The following is a 16,629-nucleotide window of genomic DNA, read 5'->3' as shown; positions in this document are numbered from 1 at the left end:
GGACTGGCCCCCTGCTGAAAAAGTTTGCTGACCCCTGCCCTAACCTACCTCACAGGGTTATTGTGGGGATTAAATTAGGACGAGTTGGTTGGATAGTGTTCTCGAAGCTACCAGCATGAGTTTGACTAAACTGCGGGAGGCAGTGGAAGACAGGAGTGCCTGGTGTGCTCTGGTCCAGGGGGTCACGAAGAGTGGGACACGACTAAACGACTAAACAACAACAACAGCAAATTAGGGGGGGGGGGAGAGATCTGTGTGGATATGAATGCAGTAAAGAATAGAAGAGAAATTTTACTTTCTAGGGCTCCATGATCACTGCAGATGGTGACAGCAGTCACAAAATTAAAAGACGCCTGCTTCTTGGGAGAAAAGCAATGACAAACCTAGACAGCATCTTAAAAAGCAGAGACATCACCTTGCCAACAAAGGTCCATATACTTAAAGCTATGGTTTTCCCAGTAGTGATGTATGGAAGTGAGAGCTGGACCATCAAGAAGGCTGATCGCCGAAGAATAGATGCTTTTGAATTGTGGTGCTGGAGGAGACTCTTGAGAGTCCCACGGACCGCAAGAAGATCAAACCTATCCATTCTGAAGGAAATCAGCCCTGAGTGCTCACTGGAAGGACAGATCCTGAAGCTGAGGCTCCAATATTTTGGCCACCTCATGGCAGTGGAAGACAGGAGTGCCTGGTGTGCTCTGGTCCAGGGGGTCACGAAGAATCGGACACAACTAAACAACAACAACAAAGAGTAGCCATGGATTGTCTTAACCACCCTGAATTTGGCTAGCCCTGTCTCCTGTTCTTACAGTGGCCATAAACCCCTCTTGGGCTGGTGAAACATCACCCTGCGAGCTTCGGGACTGAGTGGAGATCAAGCCTCCCCGGTCCTATCAGCTACACCCCTGGTCTTCAGCTGGTGGGTCAGAAGACTGGGCCACAGCCTGATCCTAGGTTAAAACGGGAACAGTACTACCAAGCAACAAATGGATCCCAAAATGCAGACGTGTGGGTAAAAGTTGGGTCCTGAGTCTGGAAAAACTTGGAGATTAATGATCAAACCCTTCAGGCGCCCAGACTCAAATCTTATCCCTGATAAGATTGTGTGGCATCGTGAATGCCTTTCCCCAATCCATTTACCTGGTATATTTTAGAGTCTTGGTTTAATCTGCTTTCTCCATGCCTTTGAAGGGCTGTTTTGATACGGAATTGCTCTCTTTTGTTCAGTTGCTGTCTCTTGTGCTCTTTTGACTGATTCAATCATAGATTATAACATCCTATGCCCTTCTAAAATGTGGGTTGGGGTTTTTTGTGGGGGGTTATTGGGCTGTTGTTTTTATTTTCATTATATATTTTGTTTTTAAAAATATAATTTTGATTTTGTTCTGTGAACCGCCCTGAGACCTCCAGGTATCAATAAATAAAATGATCATAATCATAGAATTGTTTGTTGTGGGGGAGAAAGGGAAAGGAGATTGTTAGCCACTTTGAGACTCCTTAGGGTAGTGATAAAGCGGGATATCAAATCCAAACTCTTCTTCTTCGTCTTCTTCATCCAGCCCAACCCCCTGCAGTGCAGGAATCTTTTGCACAAGGTGTGATTCGAACCCATGACACAAAGATTAAGAGTCTCATGTTCTACCGACTAGATGTTTTTCGTATCTTAGATTTATTTCAAATCTTCTGCTATATCTTATCTCTGCCTTGCTTCAGCATTCACGTGCAAGTCACCTTGAAGGCAAATCGATGCAAAGCACTTGGCAAGGTGGAAGTGTGTTTGTTAGAAGTATATAAAACACAGTACAAGTTTGCAGCCTTGGATTTCCTGGATCTCTTAGGTTACACTCCTAAACGACTAAACAACAACAGCCCCCCATTGTCTAACATCAGGTTGTCTACCAACTGTTCATGTGCAACTCCATCTGCAGAGGTCCACAGATTAAGGTGCTTGCTTGCAAAATGCAAACATGAGATACCTGTTTGGCTGCTGGGTTAAAGGCACAGCTAGGGAATCCAGCTGAAAAACAGTCTTACAACTGGTTTTTTAAAAAATAATAAAAAAAACAGATAAAAGGGATGTTTGTGCTGTGTCAAAGTGCTAACAAGAAACCATATGACCTTTTGCAATTTTAATGCTAAACCATTTTCTACTGAGTCACTGAGCAGTGTCAGCAGAGGAGGAAATATGTCTGCTTGTGTAAGTTTATATATCTGTGATCTTTTAAATAGAACATATCCAATGTGCTGGGGTCCTGGGATTGTGCATATTCTTGACCCCTGTTTAGCTGGAGCCCAATGCCACCCAATAAAGTTTGGCTCTTCTAGGAACTAGTTGATGGGAATCAAAACTTTGCTGAGGTCATAATTTCTTTACCCATGCTCTGGAAGTCGTGCCAGCACTCAGCTGGGTCAAGGGGAAGTACGTCTTTGCAGGAACGTTCTCCAGCCCTTCAGGAAATGAAGGCTAATAATGCAGTCCTGGGTTAGCCTGATCAGCAAAGAAAGAGGCTTGCTTAGAAACAGATCAGCGTCTGCTTCTGAATATCAGATTGCTCTTAAAAGGCACAGGAACAGGATAGACTCGTAAAAGGTGGCAATGCGATGTGCAACAGTGTGGGTTTATTTTGGAAAAGCGATCCAAACGGAAGCACTACACGCAGCACACCTAATTAAACTTCCACACAGGCAACGATGGGCCAAGAATTCCAAGGTCTCGAAAATAAAATGAATATGTATAAGTGCACAAGGAAAACACGCATACATAAGCCTATAAACCACAAATAGTACAGGAGAGCAATCCTGAAGCCATCTTGACTCTTCTAAAGACTTTAAATGCAGAAGGAAATATCTTGGAGAAGCCTTTCCCAATTGTTCTCTCCCTTACAAATCCTGTCTTAAGGGCATATTTTGTGTATGAATAGGGTTAGCCCTGTGTGACCTGAATTCAAGAACTAAAGTATTTACTTTCTCAGAAGAATGGCCAGGCTGCCCAGGTAATGTAATCAGTAAAACATGATCTTGGCAGACAGGAGAGAAGTCATACAGTGGTACCTCAGGTTAAGTACTTAATTCGTTCCGGAGGTCCGTTCTTAACCTGAGACTGTTCTTAACCTGAAGCACCACTTTAGCTAATGGGGCCTCCCGCTGCTGCACGATTTCTGTTCTCATCCTGAAGCAAAGTTCTTAACCCGAGGTACTACTTCTGGGTTAGTGGAGTCTGTAACCTGAAGCATATGTAACCTGAAGTGTATGTAACCCGAGGTACCACTGTACTCTCAAATTTCTGTGGTAGACCACCTCTTTCTGTGATGTATGGATGATGCTTTTAGGGTAGCACCTTAGAGACCAACTAAGTTTGTTCTTGGTATGAGTTTTCCTGTGTATGCACACTTCTTCAGATACACTGAAGCAGAAGTCACCAGACCCTTATATATAGTGGGAGGGTGGGGTGGGCTTTTTCTCAGGAGGGTAGTAGGAGATGGGTGATTGTCTCATTGGAGCCTCAGCTTCAGGATCTGTCCTTCCAGTGAGCACTCAGGGCTGATTTCCTTCAGAATGGGTAGGTTCGATCTTCTTGCAGTCCATGGGACTCTCAAGAGTCTCCTCCAGCACCAGAATTCAAAAGCATCCATTCTTTGGCGATCAGCCTTCTTTATGGTCCAGCTTTCACTTCCATACATCAGCAACTTATAAGTGATAAATTGTAATTCAGCAGTAGTTGTCAACAGGTTTACCAGACCCATGGAGTCAATCACCCATCTCCTACTTACTACTCTTCTGAGAAAAACCTCAGCCCACCCTCCCACTATATATAAGGGTCTGGTGACTTCTGCTTCAGTGTACAGTGGTACCTCGCAAGACGAATGCCTCGCAAGACAAAAAACTCACTAGACGAAAGGTTTTTCCATTTTCGATTTGCCTCGCAAGACGAATTTCCCTATGGGCTTGCTTCGCAAGACGAAAACGTCTCACGACTTTGTTTTCTTTGTCTAAAAACAAAGACATGTTTTGTTTATAAAGTTAATTTATTTTCCCTTCAATTTTTGAACTGCTCTTTACAGTATGTGTGACATTAAAGAGCAGTTAATAAACTGTTGTTGTACCAAATTTGGCTTTGTTTGGACTTTTTTTGACCATAGGAACGCATTAATTGATTTTCAATGCATTCCTATGGGATTTCGTGCTTCGCAAGACGAAAAATTCGCTAGACAACAAAAATTGCGGAACGAATTAATTTCGTCTTGCGGGGCACCACTGTATCTGAAGAAGTGTGCATGCACACGAAAGCTCACAACAAAAACAAACATAATTGGTCTCTTAAGGTGCTACTGGACAATTTATTTATTTTTTAATATATTTTGACTGTGTCAGACCAGCATGGCTACCTACTGGCTTTTAGGGTGGTCTTTGGCTAAGAGTTCGAGCAATTTCAAAAGCCTTTAAAGATTCTTGTGCACTTTTGTTCTGGGTCTCTCTTGCCTCCTTGCACGGAGGGGAGGGAGCTCTGTTGCAAGAGAAATAAAAAGATCTGCCTTGTTTGCACTGGATCCTGCCTCCATCCATTCTTCTCTGACTGATCATGGACATAGGGGACCCCGAGTCCCTTGGAGAGTTGGGCTGCAAAAGCAAACCCCCATTCCCCCCCCCCCATTACAGCTTCAAAAAAGGTTTAGGCAAATTCATGGAGGACACGGCTAGAAATGGCTCCTAACCACCATGGTTATGCTCTGCATCCACAGTGGTGGATTCTGAATCCCAGTTGCTGCAAACCACAGGAGGGGAGAGGGCACCTGTCCTGTGTTCGAATCCTGGTTTCTGGTCTCCCACTGGGGCCTCTTGTTGGCCGTTGTGAGAATGGGAGGCTGGACAAGATGGGCCATTGGGCCTGATCCACCAGGCTCTTCTTAAGTCCTTAAGCAATTGTGAAGACGGCTATCTTTTGTGTTCAAACATTTTGAGCATGTTAGATTTCTGATTCTGCCTCTCCCAAGTAAAAATTCAGAAAAATGACCTAGAAAAGAAGTGTTATTAATTTATTTATTGACCTGCCCTTCATCACAAGGTCCCAGATTGAGTCACAGCAGTGCAAAAACACAAGATTATAATCAGTTTAAACAACAGACAATCAAGAGGACAAGGTGGTTCTTAAAGACCCTTGTCTCTGGTGTCAAAGGTCAGGGTAAAGAGGTATATTGTCAGCATATGATGCAAGCCATAAATGAAGATGCCAGATCGTGTGTGTGTGTGTGTGTGTAGCTTAGGAACTGTTACAGAGAATGTCTTTCCCCAGACTGACATATCTCTCCCCCTTCTGAATGTCTGACAAGGTGGAACTGAAAATAATGCTTCAGAGCACGTGCAGAGTGCTTTCCCCCCATCACATGGCACCAGTTTTGCAGAGAGGATCAGTTCTGAGCAAAGATACCTTTGAGCATCCACAAAGTGCAATCATTTTCTTTGGTAGCATGAAAAGAAGGGAAATAGCCAAAACAGGACCCTCGAAGATTTTTTAGTCAGACCAGTAATATTGTAGGCAATTGGCATAAACAAAATGGATCATCATAAACACTCCTCTGTTCTCCAAACCCCAGCGGAGATTGAGGCTGGATTAGTGTGATTAAAATGAGAAGGTATAGACCACATTATGGTTGGTGCCTGAATAGGATTTACACCTGTCTACTCAGAAGTAAGAGGGATGCGGGTGGTGCTGTGGTCTAAACCACAGAGCCTAGGACTTGCTGATCAGAAGGTCGGCGGTTCGAATCCCTTTGATGGGGTGAGCTCCCGTTGCTCGGTCCCTGCTCCTGCCAACCTAGCAGTTCGAAAGCACATCAAAGTGCAAGTAGATAAATAGGTACCACTCCGGCGGGAAGGTAAATGGCATTTCTGTGCACTGCTCTGGTTTGCCAGAAGCGGCTTAGTCATGCTGGCCACATGACCCAGAAGCTATACGCCGGCTCCCTTGGCCAATAAAGCGAGATGAGTGCCACAACCCCAGAGTTGTCTGCGACTGGACGTAACGGTCAGGGGTTCCTTTACCTTTAACTTTCTCATAGAGGAGTTGCTCCACTGCTCACCCTCGCTCGCAACTTCACCGTCAGTATTTAACCTGAGATGTTTGAAAGAAAAGCAGGAACAACCCTAAAATTGCTGTTAATGTAGACATATTTATTGGAACACTTGTTAAAAAATAATTTGAAGACAAGAGCATTCATTTCCCTTGCAGTTTAAATTTAAGAGTTTACGCCCTGGCTACGCTCAGACTCTTTGAAAGCAACTTGTGAGTCAGATGTCTTTGAAGTGCAACGAAGTGAGTAACATGTTGATTGTAGCTTTTGTCAGCTCAAAATGACGGAGAGGAAAGAAAGCCTTATGTGAAAAAACGCCTTCAAGCGCCAACTTGATATTCAATCTGTATTGGATTGTCTTCACTCATTTTCCATTTTTGAATGGCCTCTGTTAAACTGCAAGGAGGGGCTGGATTGCTGAAGCCACAGCTCACATTGCTAGGTTTCTGTGACATCACAGCAGCTCAGCCAATAGCTAGGGAAGGCACAAAGGTAGCTTTCAGGCTGTGCTTTTATGTTCAGGGTTTTGGAGAAAAGTTTTGGCATGTTTGCAAAAGTTAGATGATGGGGTGAAGATTCAAGACAGAGAAAAGGAACAGAAGAGAAGACAGTAAGCATGTCAGCTCATAAGAGGAAAAATGGAAATTCATATCAGGACAAAGCCTTCATGAAGCCAAGCAAACTGTCACAAGTTAGTGTGCAGGCTTCTCCAGAACTTTGCATTAGAAGAAGAAGAAGAAGAAGAAGAGTTTGGATTTGATATCCCGCCTTTCACCCCCCTTCTAGGAGTCTCAAAGCGGCTAACATTCTCCTTTCCCTTCCTCCCCTACAACAAACACTCTGTGAGGTGAGTGGGGCTGAGAGACTTCAAAGAAGTGTGACTGGCCCAAGGTCACCCAGCAGCTGCATGTGGAGGAGCGGGGAAGCGAACCCGGTTCCCCAGATTACGAGTCTACCGCTCTTAACCACTACACCACACTGGCTCTAGGATTTCCAATGAACTCAGCAATTACAGGGTGAAATGGATTTGGGGGAAATGATGTAGAACCAATGCAGAAATGGAAGAATTTCTTCACAGAATGTGTAGTTAATGGGATTTTCCGCTGCAACATTAAGAGCAGCAGCAACACCAACAGTTTACTAATCTCACCTTCTATATGATTGCCACAAGGCAATACGCAATAAAAATGGTTGAAAACACAAAAATAATTTAAAAGCAATATTTTTAAATATTCTTTTATGTTTCTCCCTATCATTCAGTTGTCAGCATGTTGAGTAGGAAGGTGTTGATGTAATGATACTGTTGTATAATGTTTTAAATGCTGAACTTGTCTTTGCAATGCAATAATAAAATAATAAAAATTACTCGAACTTTCAGTAGCCCTGGTTCCCAACTTTTAAGTTAAAAGCCGTCATAGAAGACCCAGTAGATCGCGGCGGTCTGCAAGAGAGTTTGTCCTGCAAGTTCAAAGGAACCGCTCAGAGATCAAGTCTTTCTCCAAAGACCTGAACCAAAAGATACCGTATTTTTCGCTCTATAACATGTACCCGACCATAACACACACATAGTTTTTAGAGGAAAATCCGTAGGCATGCCACCCGTAGGCATTTCCTCCATAACACGCACAGACATTTCCCCTTACTTTCTAGGAGGAAAAAAGTGAGTGTTATGGTGCAAAAAAATACGGTAAATGACGACATAAAGAACAACAACCCTGAGACGTAGGATAGCCAGAGACTGGCCCGAGGTCACCAAGTGAGCTTCATTCATTGTAGTGTCCGGGGAAACCCAGCCAGATGGGTGGGGTATAAATAATATATTATTATTATTATTATTATTATTATTGTAGTGTGGGGATTTGAACCTGTGTCTCTCGCAGGTCCTAGTCCAGGACTCTAACCTCTACACCACACTGGTCCACGTTTCCATCTTGTCTCTCCGTGCTCATCTGTCTATAGTTGCTAAACTGGTAAAGAGGGATACCAGCCAGAGGAGCCTCCATCCTCTACTGAAATGGAAAAGAGAGTATTCTAATGCTCAACTGCCCTGGGCTATGGCAATACTCTTGGGCATGCAATGGGGCAATACTTGGCTACTTATTAACTATCAATGCCAAACAGTCCTGGGGAGTTTTATTGTCAACTAGCACCAAGCACGCCCATCCAGAGACTTTATTTTTATCCCTTTTCCAGATAAACCAGCGGGGGGGGGGGGGAGTATTCAGGCAGAAGCACTGAAGGTCAGTATTTTGCAAGAGAGATTCCAGGGCCCTGTGGGATATTTCTGTTTGGGGAATAAAAGTGGCAGTCCAGTGCTCTGTTACCCCAGGGCAACAAAGCTGCTAAAAGCAACCCCCAGCGGTTAGGAAATGTCCTGGGGAAATGTGCTGAGAAGTGTAAAATCAACAGGTGATTAATGACAAGATTATGAGCAAATGAAGATGGATTGCCATATAGCCTTGTGGTTCCCTCACTGCAAGAAGTGTGGTCACAGGGAACTCAGTACAGTGGTACCTCAGGTTAAGAACTTGGTAATTCGTTCCGGAGGTCCGTTCTTAACCTGAAACTGTTCTGAACTTAACCTGAGGTACCACTTTAGCTAATAGGGCCTCCCGCTGCCACCGCACCACCGCCGCACGATTTCTGTTCTCATCCTGAAGCAAAGTTCTTAACACGAGGTACTATTTCTGGGTTAGTGGAGTCTGTAACCTGAAGCATCTGTAACCCGAGGTACCACTGTAGTGGTGCCCGCCTTGCAGAACGCCCTCCCACCAGATGTCTTTTTTTAAAAAAATATTTTAGTCACATAATATACATTCTTTACAACAAACAACTTCAAAATAAGCAGACAACTCCAAAATAAAATCATATGTAACAAAATCATAAGTCTCATGTTTTCATTTACACTGATCTCTTCTCCGATACTTTTACTTAATATTTCTTGTTAATAGAGGGCCTTCTTGGTGGTGGCTCCCGCCCTGTGGAACGCCCTCCCACCAGATGTCAAGGAGATAAAGAACTGTACAACTTTTAGAAGAAATCTAAAGGCAGCCCTGTATCGGAAAGTTTTTAATGTTTTTTTTATTTATTTATTGAGATTTTACAGACAATAAAAAGTTACAGAATTAAAAAGAAAAAATGAAAATAAAAAAGAAAAAATAACAATACAAAGATACAAAGACAAAATACATAAAAAGTAAAAAAACCCAGTTAAAAGCAAATCAATATTTTCATGTCTTATATTTCATTTACTTGTTTCTTGACCTCCTCACACCTCCCTTTTTTGTATTCCAGTTCACATAGTTAATTCAGCAAATCCCTTCCATCTTTGTTTTTATCTTAATTCTATATCTTAACATATTATAACTTCGTATCTCTTAAATCTTATTTTAACCGACTTCTCACAACCATAATATTCTTACCTAATTCTTTAAACATTTTTACTAGAGCCAAGTAATTTCGTTCCAACATTTTCCTAACATTCATCAATTTTATAAAACAATCCTAGTAATAAAGAAAAAGCAATAAAGACAATCCAATCTTCATCCCGCGTCCCTTCCTCCTGGTCCCGGGTTTTGTTAGTCCTTTTTGTCCCATCGATCTAGCGCATTAACCTGGTGACCTTACATCCGAGGCCCTTAAATCTCTTCCATGTCCCTTCCACAGCTCTTCTTCATATTCTCCTTTCACTCATGGGAACTCCAGCTTAGTGATGTTTTTGACCCCTTTCAACAAACCAGCCCCTTTTCCATAGTCCAGACTCAACTCCATGTGGTATTTAAAAACATGTTTCAGAATCCCTCCAAAATTGAGAGCCCCAGGTAAGTTTTTAATGTTTGTTGTGTTTTTATGTGTTGGAAGCCTCCCAAAGTGGAGGGTATTATTATTATTATTATTATTATTATTATTATTATTATTATTATTACTACTACTACTACTACTACAGTGGTGCCTCGCAAGATGAAATTAATTCGTTCCGCAAGTTTTTTCTTCTTGCGAGTTTTTCGTCTTGCGAAGCACGGTTTCCCATAGGAATGCATTGAAAATCAATCAATGCGTTCCTATGGAGACCGTCCGGGGACAGAGGGGAAGCGCCGCGCGCCTTCCCCTCTGTCCCCGGACCTGTTTTAAAGCAAGGGAAGGGGCAGCGGGGAGAATCGCTTCTCCCCGTTGCCGCCCCTTGGTTCAAAAGGGGTCCAGGGAGAGAGGGGAAGACGCGCGCGCCTTCCCCTCTGTCCCCGGAGATTGCGGGGCTGGCAACGGGGAGAAGCGATCTTCTCCCCGCCACCCCTTGCTTCAAAAGAGGTCCAGGGACAGCGGGGAAGACGTGCTGCGCTTCCCCGCTATCCCCGGAGCTTGCGGGGCAAGCTTCGTTTTGCGAAGCAAGCCCATAGGGAAATGCGTCTTGCGAAGCGGCTAAGACAACGAAAAACTCCTTCGTCTAGCGAGTTTTTCATCTTCCGAGGCGTTAGTCTTGCGGGGCACCACTGTACTACTACTCAAAAAAGACTTAGGGACATAAGAAGATTTTGCAGGATCAGGCCCCTGGCACCTGCAACCCAGCATCCTGTTCTCACAACCCGAACCCAAACCAGAAACCGGAAATCAGGATTCGAACACAAGAGCAACTCTCTCCTCCTGTGGTTTCCAGCAACTGGTATTCAGAATCAAATGTCATTTTTAAGCTGATCGTCGTCATGACCGCATCCTGCACCTGTAGTTCCACAGAAGAGCTTCCGACTGTCCTGAATCGCTCACTGTTTAGCTTCAGTAGATGGCCCTGAGTCATGGCTAGATTGTAGCCTAACAATATTTTAGCATAAGCTAAAAAAAAATAGCTCTGTGACGCTCGGTAGAATTTGCCTCCTAAGCCTTCTTTCTCTCTCCCCCCCCCCCATTTTGCTTGCACATTCCTTAAAACTGCAAAGTCACTGTTAACAGCTAAGAATTCTTCTTCTTCTGCCACAACCATGATTAAAAGCTGCACACATGACTCCCACTTGTGACTGAGATGACGGTCAGGAAATGTCACTAAAGTGTACATTTAACCAAAGGACACGCAAGCTAAGAATCAAAATTGCAAAGCAACCAGTGAAGAACATTTAAAAAACACATATCTTTATTTTTAAATTTTTTTTTATTGCTTGTCCTCCTAAGATAGAAAGCAGTGTCCTTATTCTCCAGGGACAGTCTTGGATTTTCAGAAGCCAAGCTGATTTCTGATTTGATCGCAGAATGTCCCGTTTTTTCCTTAGGACGTCCCTATTTTCAGCTGAGGGTACGGAGTTATGTGACCCCCGAGCCAAGGAGATAAGTACCAGTAACTACCGTATTTTTCGCTCTATAACACGCACCATACAATAACACACACGTAGTTTTTAGAGGAGGAAAACAATAAAAAAAATATTCTAAACGAAATAGTGGATATATGATTTTTGTGGTTCATGCTGTGGCCACAGACATGTGATCTGACAGTGAGTTTGGAGTAGCCCAGTGCAAAAATCCTGAGGATCCATGTGGATCCGTGCTTTGTAACCACGGAGGAGGGAAGGAAGGGGAATCATGGATCCTCTGCTCACGACTGCAGCAGATCCCCCCCGCCACCCGCAGGCATTCGCTCCATAACACGCACAGACATTTCCCCTTACTTTCTAGGAGGAAAAAAGTGAGTGTTATGGTGCAAAAAATACGGTATACAACTTTTAGAAGACATCTGAAGGCAGCCCTGTTTAAAAGGTAAAGAGACCCCTGACCGTTAGGTCCAGTCACGGACGACTTTGGGGTTGCGGCACTCATCTCGCTTTACTGGCCAAGGGAGCCGGCGTTTGTCCACAGACAGTTTTTCCGGGTCATGTGGCCAGCATGACTAAGCTGCTTCTGGAAAACCAGAGCAGCACACAGAAACGCTGTTTACCTTCCTGCCAGAGCGGTACCTATTTATCTACTTGCACTTTGTGCTTTCGAACTGCTAGGCTGGCAGGAGCAGGGACAAAGCAACGGGAGCTCACCCCGTCGCGGGGATTTGAACTGCCGACCTTTTGATCGGCAAGCCCTAGGCTCACTGGTTTAACCCACAGCGCCACCCACATCCTGCTTAGGGAAGGTATTTTTTTATATTCCGTGTTCTGTTATGATTTTATATTTGTTTGAAGCTGCCCAGAGGCAAACCTCTTTCATCCCTGCAACTATTTCTGCTCTTTTGGCGAGTGCTGGGATAGTTATCAATACTTGTTAAACCAGTTTCACAGAGGGGAGAATTTCCTGCTCTGTGATAGAGGCATCACCAGTTTGCTTTCTGTACTATTTCAGCTCAGGTTTTACTGATAGCAGTGATAAGTCAGCAAGAAATTGGTGAATTCATTGAGAAAACGGGGTTAAGTCAAAGCATTCCCTGAAATAGGTGCATCTGGCAAATAGAAGGGGAAGGAAAGGAGGCAGTGAGAGATTTTACTTTCTTGGGCTCCATTATCTTTTTTTTTTTTTTTTGGTTTTACAAACTTTTTTTTAAAACAATACAAACATATAAAAAGACATACAAACACGTATAGTTTCATAACCTTTTTTCATAAAACCTTGTTTCTCAGACTCCCCCATACCTCCCCTTTCTGCATCCCAATGTCCAAAATTTTTAGCAACTTCTAATTATTTCTCTCAAGCCTCTGTCCTCTTAATCTTTCCTTCAGTCTAATCTTATATCACTGTAACCCTTTCTTTCTCAAAACCTCGACATTCTAGCGTTCAGCAAGTTTATAATAGTCCTTAAGATAGGTTTTAAATTTCTTCCATTCTTCTTCCGCCGTCTCCTTTCCCTGGTCACGGATTCTGCCAGTCATCTCGGCCAATGTCATGTAGTCCATCACTTTCATCTGCCATTCTTCCAGAGTGGGTAGATCTTGTGTCTTCCAGTACTTTGCGATAAGTATTCTTGCTGCTGTCGTAGCATACATAAAGAAAATTCTATCTTTCTTTGACACCAATTGGCCGACAATGCCCAAGAGAAAGGCCTCTGGTCTTTTAGAGAAAGTACATTTAAGTACCTTTTTCAATTCATTGTATATCATATCCCAGAAAGCCTTAATCTTCGGGCACGTCCACCAGAGGTGATAGAAAGTACCTTCAGTTTCTTTACATTTCCAACACTTGTTATCAGGCAAATTATAGATTTTTGCTAGCTTGACTGGGGTCATGTACCACCTATAAATCATTTTCATAATGTTTTCCTTTAAGGCATTACATGCCGTAAATTTAATACCGGTGTTCCACAACCATTCCCAGTCAGCAAACATAATGTTATGACCAATGTCCTGTGCTCACTTAATCATAGCTGATTTAACTGTTTCATCTTGTGTGTTCCATTTCAGCAGCAAATTATACATTCTTGACAAATTCTTAGTATTGGGTTCTAACAGCTCAGTCTCTAATTTTGATTTTTCCACCTGGAAGCCAATTTTCCTGTCCTGTTTGTAAATCTCCATTATTTGGAAATATTGGAGCCAATCTTGTACTTTAGGTTTCAATTTCTCATGACTTTGTAATTTCAATTTATCTCCATCCTGTTCCAAAATTTCCCAATACTTTGGCCACTTGGGCTCCATTATCACTGCAGATGGTGACAGCAGTCACGGAATTAAAAGACGCCTGCTTCTTGGGAGAAAAGCGATGACAAACCTAGACAGCATCTTAAAAAGCAGAGACATCACCTTGCCAACAAAGGTCCGTATAGTTAAAGCTATGGTTTTCCCACTAGTGATGTATGGAAGTGAGAGCTGGACCATAAAGAAGGCTGATCGCCAAAGAATTGATGCTTTTGAATTATGGCAATGGAGGAGACTCTTGAGAGTCCCATGGACTGCAAGAAGATCAAACCTATCCATTCTGAAGGAAATCAGCCCTGAGTGCTCAATGGAAGGGCAGATCCTGAAGCTGAGGCTCCAATACTTTGGCCACCTCAGGAGAAGAGAAGACTCCCTGGAAAAGACCCTGGTGTTGGGAAAGATGGAGGGCACAAGGAGAAGGGGACGACAGAGGACGAGATGGTGGGACAGTGGTCTTGAAGCTACTAACATGAGTTTGACCAAACAGCGGGAGGCAGTGGAAGACAGGAGTGCCTGGCGTGCTCTGGTCCATGGGGTCACAAAGAGTTGGATACAACTAAACAACTAAACAACAACAACCAAGTTGTGTTGCAAAGGCCATTTGCAGAAGGGCTCCTATAGCATTACTCGGAGTTACATTGATGTGTAAATGCATGTATTCCCTTGCATTTAATATCATTCATTTTAATAATCAAGCTTCTACTAAGGACTTATACACCCTTACCTTTTGGCCTGCTCTTTCGTCCCCACGAAAACCCGCTCTATAAAGCTAAATTGGAGAAAATGGCCATCTGCAGAAAGCCTGTATAGACATTTGCTCCCGTTGAGTTTCACATGTACTAGCAGTACATGTGAAAAGAATCTAAGGGTCTCGGTGGACCACAAGCTTAACATGAGCCAACAGTGTGATGCAGCAGCAAAAGGAGCTAACGCTATTCTAGGCTTCATCAGCAGAAGTCTAGTGTCCAGATCAAGGGAAGTAATAGGACCACTCTATTCTGCCTTGGTCAGACCACACTTGGAATACTGTGTCCAGTTCTGGGCACCACAATTTAAGAAGGACGTTGACAAGCTGGAACGTGTGCAGAGGAGGGCAACCCAGATGATCAAGGGTCTGGAAACCAAGCCTTATGAGGAGTGCTTGAAGGAGCTGGGTATGTTTAGCCTGGAAAAGAGAAGACTCAGAGGAGATATGATAGCCATCTTCAAATATCTTAAGCGCTGTCACATGGAAGAGGGAGCAATCTTGTTTTCTCCTGCTCCGGACGGTAGGACTCGAACCCATAGCTTCAAGTGAGAAGGAAGGAGATTCCGACTAAGCATCAGGAAGAAATTTCTGAGGGCAAGAGCTGTTGAACAGTGGAATGGGCTTCCTCGGGAGGTTGTGCACTCTCCTTCCTTGGAGGTTTTTGGCAAAGATTGGATGGCCATCTGCATTGCAGCGGGTTAGACTAGATGACTCTTGGGGTCCCAACTCCACGATTCTATGATGCTGTGATTCTAGAGCAGGTTTTTGAGGGGAAAGCTCCAGAGCAAAACGTTTGGGCATGGAGATTAAATCATGGGTCGTGTCTAGAAAGAGCAGAGGAACGTTGAATAAACCTTAAGGACTGATTCTGAGTCCTAAGAAGCATTTGTAGCCTTGACATTTTAAACTCACCTGGCTTCCAACCTTTCTGAAAAGAAGGCATTTTTTCATTCTTCCTGGGGAGGAACTCTGTGTGCCTTCAAAGCTTGCACACACACACACACATATGGAAGTGGGATTTGACGTTGAAAAATATAACCAGGCACTCATTTTTGGGCACTGAGGAAGTCACTGTTTTCTCTTGAATTAATTTGCAGCGCCATCTAGTGGCCAACATTGGAATTCGATAACTGTGATTCCATTTTCTCTCCACCCGACAGTTTTCTTACCATCAAAGGATGCGGTGTGTTTGATATGACAAGTAGAGTGGCATGTCCTGCCTCTCAGTTTGCCAGAAGAGATCCATGACTTGATGACGGTTCTGCAGAGAGACTTAGGCATCCCAAAGTGTGCAGAATACAACTGTCCACAGTAGGGCAATGCCTTTATTAAAAAGGTAAAGGGACCCCTGACCATTAGGTCCAGTTGTGGCCGACTCTGGGGTTGTGGCGCTCATCTCGCTTTATTGGCCGAGGGAGCCGGCGTACAGCTTCCGGGTCATGTGGCCAGCATGACTAAGCTGCTTCTGGCGAACCAGAGCAGTGCACGGAAACACCATTTACTTTCCGGCCGGAGCGGTACCTATTTATCTACTTGCACTTTGACGTGCTTTCGAACTGCTAGGTTGGCAGGAGCAGGGACCGAGCAACGGGAGCTCACCCCGTCGCGGGGATTCAAACCGCCGACCTTCTGATCGGCAAGTCCTAGGCTCTGTGGTTTAACCCACAGCGCCACCCACGTCCCTTTATTAGGAAAACCCAAATGTCCTAAAAATACCGAGCGACCTTTTAATTGTAAGGAGCACAAGGTGGCATACACAGTTCTCCCACTGCTCATTTTATCCCTGCAACGACTCACACAATTTTATTTTATTTTACTTATAAGAGTTATATATTGCCCTTCATAATAAGATCTCAGGTCACGGAGTGAAATATAGGATAAAAACATTAAAAAAGTAAAACAAAGCAGCAGAACACTAACCACCACCCCTCACACATACACCTTTAAAAGGCTGTAGTTCTCGAAGCCATCATGAGTCTGACCAAACTGTGGGAGGCAGTGGAAGACAGGAGTGCCTGGCATGCTCTGGTCCAGGGGGTCACGGAGAGTCGGACATGACTAAACGACTAAACGACTAAACAACAAAAGAATATTAATCAGCCAAAGATGAATGCCATATAGATAGTTAAAAGCCAAAGGCCTGATGAAAATGAATGTTCTCGCCTGTCACCTAAATAAATGTAATGATGGTGCCCTCTAGGGGGGCACCACTGAAAAG

This window comes from Podarcis liolepis (genome assembly GCF_965112155.1).
Source record: "Podarcis liolepis genome assembly, chromosome: 3".
NCBI lineage: Eukaryota > Metazoa > Chordata > Lepidosauria > Squamata > Lacertidae > Podarcis > Podarcis liolepis.
Note: the sequence above shows the minus strand (reverse complement) of the source record.